Genomic DNA, 7,289 nt, shown 5'->3' with positions numbered 1-7,289 from the left:
CCTTTGTGTTCTTTGGCCAGCAGTGTTTTTTGCCTTGGAGTTCTCTCATGGATGCCATTTTTGACCATTGCTGAATCATGAACTCTGACTTTAGCTGAAGGAAGGGAGGTCTGCAGTTATTTAAATGTTTTTCTGGGTTTGTTTGTGACCTTCAAGATGATTCGTTGATGCGCTCTTAGGGTAATTTTGGTAGGCTGGCCACTCCTGGGACGGTTCACCACTCGGTTTCTATATTTGTGGATAACAGCTCTCACTGTGGTTCCCTAAGGTCCCAAAGCTTTAGAAGTAGCTTTGTAACCTTTCCCAAACTGGCAGATGCCGCTGACTTTGTTTCTCATCTGTGAGTTTGTTTGGATTATTGCATGTTGTGCTGCTTTTTGAGATCTCTTAGTCTACTTTACTTTGACTTAACCATACAGTTTCTTTTCCACATAGAGCCAGGCAGGTCTGAATACCTTCCATTTATAAACATGTTATTATTATTTGTTATTGTTATTTGCATATGTCCATAACTTGTGTGAATATTGTTCTATTTGTGTAAATAAAGTTTAAAAATAAATGAAACTGCCAAGTTGGTAGTGCAACAATATTGGCTGATTGATTAATTTAGTGAGTATTTATTCAGGAAATTCAGCATTGACTTAATGCAGTCCATTTTATAGGTGATTATGAGCACCACCTTTGGTTCTAATAGGTTGTCAGTTCTACTAGGAACAATAGTAGCTACGAACAAGCCAGATTACTGTTATAAATATGTGTTCAAGTATTTCACATAGATGCTTCCTGCTACTCTCATAAGCCCAAGTGATAGCTGTATATTTCAGCATTACTTCAACACCAATACCCTCAAAGTTATATCTCAAGACAAGTTGAAAGGAAGTCCATCCATCAAAGAACTACCAGGAAAGTACATGTACCGATCTATATGCCCATTTTGAAATGTGCTACCATTTGGTCAGTTTAATCGTCTATTGTGTCTCTCTCCAAGGTCCTGAAACATTTCTTTTTTGTTTGATGTTCGCCTTTCTTAGCTAAGAATGTTGACCACACAGCTAAGACTGTTTGTCAGTCTTTAGGGTTTCTATTTCTTCTATTTAGCCATCTGCATGGCAGGTGAGTCATGTTGTAATTGTGCCATCCTTGTCATTTATATACCCGTAACAACTTTGCTATGGCTGCTACACAATAGTAGATGTAGCACTTCTCTCAGTGGAAAAAAATATTATTATGGAAAACTCTGATGACAGCAAAGGTGTCCTGCAGTAGATTTTGTTTTTCAGGTATTATTACACCCTGCAGATTTTTTGTAGACTCAGACTTTATACAGACTCTATATAATAAAGATGAATTATGGTTTTGGATAACTAAGATTAGAGTAAGAAGATTCAGATCAAGATTGTGATTTTTTTAGCAGTAAATCATTTGAGGTGTAGAAGTAGCTGTGATGTCAGACCTTCTCTTGGCTGCAATTGTACCCATTTTTGCTTTGATTCTTCCTATTGTTCATATGATTACACTTGTCTGTGTGAATTTGCACTTGCAATGTGCTCGCTTAACTGGCATGTATCAGTAAAAGAGTAGGCCTCAGGTCAGGCTTAAACCTGCTGTATTTCACCTATGGACATGTGTGCAATCAGTGAGCTCAACTGGTGCCCCTCTAAATCTATTCATGTAGATGGGTGTCATGTAGTCACTGTAGTCACTTAGCATAGACATGACAGGCATGATGAACAAAGAGTAGTTCCTATCCAGCAACTGAGAAAAACGTGATGCTCATCAGGTAGTGACTTGGTAGACCCTGATTTATCCTTATTTTTCACTGTAATGTGGACTACGATTTTTTTTTAAAGAATGTGATGTCATATTTAATAAGGTTTGAGACTGATACTGTAAACTGATAAGGAAAGTCTTTAGTCAGGTTAAAAGTCGAGAAAGCTGTGGCTCGTATAGACTTCTATACAAGTAGGCTGCTTTTTGCTATAACATGACTCTTCCAGTGCTAGCTGGAAGAACACAGGCTGAATGATCTTTTGTAATAGCTTCACATTTCAGAAGCTGCATCCATGTTTGTGTTAAAGTGCACACTTACTCTGTAACATATTTACTAATGACTTCATTCCTTCACATCCACCAGATCACTGGCACCCCTCTAATGGAGCTAGCAGTAAAAAGCAAGTCCATATAGCACGATCATGAAATGTTAGTATGAAGACTTGGTTTAAAGCTAAGGTACATTGTATGGACCACATCTTTTAATGTTTGAGTTCCGCTGTTTTTAGTCCCTCTGCCACAGGTGTATGAAATCAGCAGCTAGCCATGCATTCTGAGTTTACAAACATTTTTTAGAGAGTGGGTCATTCTTAAAAGCTGACTGAATTTCCACATGGTAGAGTAATAGGATGGCACCTTTGCGGCAAAACAGTTTGTGAACTTTCCCTCCTACATATTCCATGAGTAGTAAGTAGTATTATTGCAAAGTGGAGGTATTTAGGAAGCACAGAAATCCAGCAACGAAGTGGCAGACCACATTAACTTACAGAGCAGGGTCACAGTGTGCTGAGGCGCATAGTGTGTGTGTGTGTGTGTGTGTGTGTGTGTGTGTGTGTGTGTGTGTGTGTGTGTGTCTAAGGTGTTGACAGGTAATGTGTGAGTGATGACATGGGATACACACAGATGTCTGGCTGGCAGTTTGGCACTTATCTTTGAGGTGTCTCTGATATTTCTTCTGAAGCTCTTCAAAGAGTTTTGCCTCATGAAACAACAGCTCTTCCCTTACAACATGTTATTCTCTCCTTTAATCAAGATAGCTCAGTTTTCCTCCTCAAGACTCAATAGAGATGCTCTAAGTTTTCATTATTTTCATAGTGACCCACAAGTATTAGTCAGGTAAGAAACATTTTAATATCATTCAATACTCAGAGACAATATTTCCTTAATAGCATGTGAGTTAGCTTTGATTTTATTCTGTGATCTGACAGGTCTCCCAAAAAATGACATTTAAAAAATTCTTATTTGAAAAAAAATCTATATAACTCATGTAGTTTATACTCATTAACTGCTATTAAACCACTCTTTCAGAGTCAGGTAGACCAGAGCTTGTGCATGTGAAGAGCCCTCTGATAGAACGTACCTGCAGATGGCGCCCCAGTTCCTGAGCGCTCTAATAATCAAGCCTAGCTCTGAGGAGAATCTATGTACAAACACATGGTTGGGATATACAACCGCGATCAATACACTGAATAAATAAATATCAGAGGCAGTGTGGTAATACTTTGCAACATGGTCGTTTCACGTGCCCTCTGAGTGCTTAGGTAAAATATTTTCCATGTTCAACACTGTATTAAACAAAGAAGAACAGAGAATCCCGAACATGTGGCGATGTGAACTTCTGTCCCATAGCATGTAGATGGAATTGTGTTTGCTTGTTTTCAAATAGAAGCATCCTGTGTCTTCCAGTGGATTAAGCCAATGTCAACAGGGAGCTAAGCTTTAAACAAACTGTGCTGTAGAGACAGTCAACCCCTTCTAATCTGGGGCCAAAAAACAGAGGATAGGGATCTTTTAGAAAATAAACTCTTCAATGGAGCATGGCATACATTTAAGAGTGAAACATGGCTCAATAATAAACAGTCAACCAGTGCCTAAAAATATTCCAAAAAGTATCCAGGGAGGCAGTTCTGCTGAGCTTCATATTCATGATTGTGTGTAATGTGTAACTGGACAGATACACGCGGAACATGCAGACATGCACATCCTCTGAATTTGGCGTTCAAAATGTATTTACTGTTTATTAGATTTATTAGGGTTTGGATGGTGTTTTATTTTAGGTTTTAGAGCTTTGTTTGGGTTTTATTTGTTAAATATATATTTAGAAAAGTTCATATGGTCTTCAGGAAGAATGAATCTGCAAATCAAATTGGACTTTCATTTGCACAATAGCATTTAAGATACGCTCCCAAAAACAGAAAGAAGGGAAAACACATAACAAACAGATAATATTGCTCTGAACAACTGACTTCTTTCTACAGGATGTCTGTTTGTCTTAACCAACTAATTCCATTCAACATGACAAAACACTTTACATTTATCTGATACCCGCGATTAAAATGTAACCCCACAGTGATGCAGAGCTGGGGAGGGGTTTACTTCTTGGCAATGGGAGAAGACTGGGCTGAATGACTAACCTTGTCTGGTCACTATAGCTGGCTAGCTGCCATTGGGAACACTGAGACTGTGAAAAGGATGGCAAAGAGCCTCAATTGGCTTCCAAAGCTGAGCTCAGTGAGGCCTCTTTTCTTCCTCAGTGTGACTAGCCAGCGAGGCAGGATCTCCAAGAAGCCTGTCTCTTTGACCTAATCCATTTTCTGTCCAGCTGTGGGGGAAAGTCACCTCTTAGTTTTATCACATTTGAATGCAAACAAGGTCGGAAGGGTGCTTGTGTGTCATGTCAGAGTACCGGAGAGCTCCTCTGAAAGGGAGCCCCTGTAGTCAGGGAGAAAAATGTGACAGGCATCTCTGTCATTGCTCAGGAGCCACCCTATCTGAGGAATATATTCTTTCTTTTGAAGGCTCACTCTTCTCTTTGGGGCCCTAACCCAACACACCAGGCTGTTTAGCATCTCCACTGCCATGAGATTGCTCCTGATAGCCACATTATGGGTACCCATTGTCAGTATTTGACATTGCATTGCAGCTAAGAGTATTAACTCACACTCCAGCAGTCAGCAGGCACATACGTTCATTCTTATAGAACGCTTTAACCGTGAATCACAGGCCTGTCTGAGGAAAAAACTCTCACTCATTTGAATAAGATTACATTTAATATAGCTTTATAATAGTTTTGGTGCACATAACATCATAGGCTGGGTGTATCTTATCACAAGTGCATAACAGTGTTCTGAATTATTCATAAAAGAAAGCAGGAGTTTGTTATTCAGACAATCTGTCAGAGGCATAATTATTGTGACAGAATGATGGGGTCATTAACTGAGAGTTAGTGAAGATCCACATGTGGAGGCTCAGTTGTAAACCATGATGCAGTGGACAAATGTATGTGTATATGATAACCATGTGTGAAATTATTCATTCTTGGTCATTACAGCTCAAAGTGCAGCTCAAGTGTTTTTACTGTATTGTATATATTTCAGCTGCTTCAAACATACATGTGACCCTGTTTCCCTCAGACACTGGAAAAAGATGGAAAAAGTCTCATGCCTTCACCAAAATCACACCAGAATAAATGGAAATGTCAACAAACGCTGCTATTTCCACAAACAGTGTTTTCCAGCTGCCACAGTCTGCGCTGGGTGAAATGATGAATGGGCTTAATAAGTCTGTAGCTCACAGTTATAGGCAGATGAGACAAAACAAGCCTGTGTGATTCTATGAGTTTTAAGTAGCATGTGGAAAACACACATGTACAGACTAGTTTTATGGCTCTCTGGCTGCCTGTCTTTATGCACGACTGAAAGACTGGTCAACATGCAAAACAGAATATTTTTCTCGTTAACCATAATTTTCTCAAGCTCTTAAATCAGTGGTTATTAGATTTGTCTCAGGGTTACAGGTCAGACTCGTGCAGTGCAAAGTGAGATCATTAAGGTAATTTTCTGAGGGCTGTTTTGTGTGTGTGTGTGTGTGTGTGTGTGTGTGTGTGTGTGTGTGTGTGTGTGTGTGTGTGTGTATTTGTTGTTTCTAGTAAGGTGGTTTCTCAGGTATTTTGGTGCACATAGCGTCATAGACTAGGTGTTGTCTTATTTGCTATCACAATCACTAAAATGTATATTTTTAAAAACATATAACATATAACATAATAATTCCCCACTCGCCCCTGCGGCCGGTCTATCCTTCAAGCTCAGGTCCTCTACCAGAGGCCTGGGAGCTTGAGGGTCCTGCGCAGTATCTTAGCTGTTCCCAGGACTGCGCTCTTCTGGACAGAGATCTCCGATGTTGTTCCCGGGATCTGCTGGAGCCACTCGCCTAGCTTGGCCTAGTGCTCCGATTACCACTGGGTCCACTGTTACCTTCACCCTCCACATTTTCTCCAGCTCTTCTCTGAGCCCTTGGTATTTCTCAAGCTTCTTGTGTTCCTTCTTTCTGATGTTGCTGTCATTGGGAACCACTACATCGATCACTACGGCCGTCTTCTTCTGTTTGTCTACCACCACTATGTCCGGTTGGTTAGCCACCACCATTTTGTCTGTCTGTATCTGGAAGTCCCACAGGATCTTAGCTCGGTGGTGCGATGGCCGGGATAGATATATATATAAAAATATAACGTATATATATAGCATCTCTGAGATATGCACATTGGCAAGGTATTCAATATTCAAGACTTTTCTCTCTATTATTTCATACCTTGAACTGACAATTGTGATTTTTTTAAACAAGAACTATATCTACATATCAGTAAACCCCAACAACCAGATGGCTTCCTATGAGGGACAGTAGGAAGAAAAAACTCCCTTTTAACAGGAAGAATCCTACAGGAGAAGCAGGAGAAGCAGCTATCTGCTGCTACTGGTTGGAGCTGAAGGGAAAGAGGAGAGAGCACAGAGACACAGGACAAAATAGACACTAAAGACAACCAGAGTATACAAATGACCATTTAATAAATAAATAAAGTGCTGGTGTATAAACACACAGAGAATGAAATCAGATGCGTAAAACAGAAGCGTTGAGTACATCATGAGATACTCCTCAGCAGCCGAAGCATGTGGCAGCATAGCTAAGGGCGAATTCAGGATCAAAACGAACATTTTAAGCCTAATCTTAGAAACAGATACAGCGTCTATTTCATAAATCCAAACTGGGAGTTGGTTTCGTAGAAAAGGGGCTTGAAAACTGAATGCTCTGCCTCCCGGTCTACTTTTATAAACTCTAGGAACCCAAAATTATCCCCAGTCTGAGAGCAAAGTGCTCTTTTGGAGTGATAAGGTAGTATGAGGTCCTTAAGATAGGATATGATGCCCGATTATTCAATTAAATTTGATTCTGGATTTAACAGAAGAGATGCCAATATTGGATACATTTGCTCTCTTTTCCCAAGAGAGTATCTTGTGGTATCTTGGAGTAACTAATTGGTGTGTATCATCTGGCTTCATGGATAGATATGGGTATCATCTGCATAGCAAATGAAAATATGTGCTATAACACATATAGCACAAATATTTGCTATAACATGTAACAATAAGGGAAGCATGTATAATGGAAACAAATTTGGTCTCAGCACAGACTTATGAGGAACTCATTTATCAACCTTAGTGTGTGAGGAAGAATCAATTTTTCAG

Source organism: Oreochromis niloticus, linkage group LG5 (assembly GCF_001858045.2).
Source record: "Oreochromis niloticus isolate F11D_XX linkage group LG5, O_niloticus_UMD_NMBU, whole genome shotgun sequence".
Taxonomy (NCBI): Eukaryota; Metazoa; Chordata; class Actinopteri; order Cichliformes; family Cichlidae; genus Oreochromis; species Oreochromis niloticus.
Note: the sequence above shows the minus strand (reverse complement) of the source record.